The following is a 2,717-nucleotide window of genomic DNA, read 5'->3' as shown; positions in this document are numbered from 1 at the left end:
GGAGGGGGTGGAAGGTGGGGCCGGGCTGGACTGGCCTTTCTCCTGAGTCCTGCCAGCTTCCCCTGGGTCCTACTGCCCTGGCTCCTGTCATCTTTGATAGGCAGCCAGGAGCAGATAAATATTCATTTTCTAAACGTTTTAGGTGCCCCACAGGCTGGATAGAATGTTCCTGGCTGGCCAGATCTGGCCCACAGGCCATATTTTGCCTGTCCCTGAATTAGGGTGACCATTTGTCTCATTTCCACTGGAACAGTCTTGTTTTAAACCTGTGTCCCAGGCATCCCATTGGGTTATTCAAATCTTTATCCAATTTTTAGAAACATCCCTGCTAAAAATAATTGGATGTCCAGGACAGGTGTGCTCCCCCCTCCCCTTTTTATTTATCAGTGACTCCATGGAACTGAGAGCTTAAAAACAAAAGAGAATTCTGGAGAACAGGGGGAAGGAGGCCCATCCAATTTTAAGATTCAAGAAATAGGGACACCTTAATTTATAGTTTTGAAATCTCAGTTTTTTCAGCCAGATATTCAGTTGGTGCAGCAGGCATAACTTCACTTATTTAAATGGAGTTATGCCAGCTGAACATTTGAGCTGTTTGTGCTTAGCCATTCAACATGTATTCTACAGGTTGAGGTAATATAAACCCTCAGTTCCTGGATCACCATGCAAAGTAAATGACCCATTTGAAAGGGTAACAAAATAGTTGGTATTTCCAGATTTAAACATCTAAGAATCATGAACAAACTTCTAAATCACATAATTTAAATATATTCTCATTTTAAATAATCATTTGAAGGCATTTTCATTTGTCTGCTGCTTGACTGAGCCTGAAGGTCCAGGTTTCAAATGTTCCCTCACAATGTTAAGGCTAGAAACATTATTTTCCCCCTCATAGGCCACGAACAGGAGTTAATTTCTATCTGTGGAAATTTTCCATGGCTAGAAATGTTTCTGAGAGGGAGGAGGTGGGAGGAGGGACTGAGAGAAGGTAATCAGCACCTGTTCCCTATCCCTTCCCCAGGCTTGGACCCTTGGTCTTGGGAAGGTCAGGGGAGCATTTTCCAATGTCTCAGTTCCTTGTGGTCCCCTGGAGGAGTCAAGCAGTAAGGAAGTACACAGACAGTCATTCCCCTGGGACAAGCTCTCCTTGGAGAGACCTCTACCATGTTGGAAATTAAGTTATTTTTCTCCTGGAACCACTATTGCTGTTCCAAGAGAAACTGTGAGAACTATGCTACACTCCTGGGGTTTTTTTTAACCAGGAGAACTGTGATGCTTCCTGTAGAAATATAATGCCCATATGTGGCCATAGTCTCATGATTCTGAGCTGTTGAATGTAAAACAACTGCTGCTAAAATTGTGAAAAAAACCATAACATTTGATACTACAGTTTCATATTAATTTAATCCTTTGTTTCTTGATTCAAGGTTTTGCACAACAAAGCAATGACACTGCCATAACATTCCTACTGATAGATTTGTATTGAAGGATTTCTTTGTAGTTCTGCTCCTGTAGTTTAATCAGGATCAGGAGACCCTTTAATCAATTTGGACATAGAAACAGCTTTAAATGTTTTTTCTACATATCTCAAGGTACCAGGTGGCTCATGAACACTACAGTGCTGGGGCACATGGAGCATCTCATATGAGTGTGGGGGGCTCCCCAGCACACATGGCAGCAGACCTGGAACTGGACACAGAAACACTTCCAGCCCACTTCTGGGTCTGCCATGGAGTGCACTGGGAGCCCTCCACACCCTCCCCCCGGCTCAGAGGATGCACCATCTACCCCAGCATCACAGCATTCGTAAGCCGTACCTGGTATCTCAAGGTATGTAGAAAAAACATTTAAAGCTGTGTCTATGGTCAAATCACTGATTCTCTGAATCAGCATTGAATCTTCAGATTCAGATTCGGCCAAAATGAATCAGGGACAGTTGTTACACAAATTGCCAATTGCTCAAATCATGAGTAAGACCTTATAAAGGCGGATAAGGCAAAATGCCATGTTTATTAATTACATGATTTAGACATTGAGGTTTGGACACACCATTCATACAAACACACAAATTATGATGTAAATCATTACACACAGACACACACATACACAAAACAACCATTCTATCTGTACACATAAAACAGATATAGTTACCAGCAATAGTTGCTCACTGTCAGCACAGAGTGGCCAAATTCAGCTTATTGAGTAGAAGATGATATTAGAAGATAGCAGCTGAAGAAAGGTCTTGGAGACAGCAGCTTGGAGAGGGGTGAACAGATGCATCTGTGCTCTGACTAAACAGCAGTAGAGAGACTCACCTAACTTGGCATTTTTAAGTCTTTTTTTATAGGGATTGCCATCTTTTGTTTCAGTGCTTTGGGGTTTTTCTATACCCAGCTTCTGTTGTTGCAGGATGTCTGCCTTTCTCCTCCTTGTTATCCCTTGTTGTGTCTTGGCCTCAAAGGGATTCTTCAGCCATTTATTAATTAGTTTACTGACTGGTAACTTACTGTCTCAGGGAACTTAGGTGCCCTGCTCCTAAAGAGGGGAAACTGCTAGAGAAAGAGCCCTAGCAGTGAATTAGAAGCCCAGCTGTTGGTTGCCAGGGCAACTGGAGCCAGCAAGTAATCACACCTGCCAGTGGTCAGCTGACTGAAAGGCCCTGGCTCCCTTATAAATTCTAGGAGCTGAGGCCAGAGGCAGTTCCCTGCCAGCAGCCC

Source organism: Alligator sinensis, unplaced genomic scaffold (assembly GCF_000455745.1).
Source record: "Alligator sinensis unplaced genomic scaffold, ASM45574v1 scaffold485_2, whole genome shotgun sequence".
In the NCBI taxonomy this organism is placed as follows: Eukaryota; Metazoa; Chordata; order Crocodylia; family Alligatoridae; genus Alligator; species Alligator sinensis.
Note: the sequence above shows the minus strand (reverse complement) of the source record.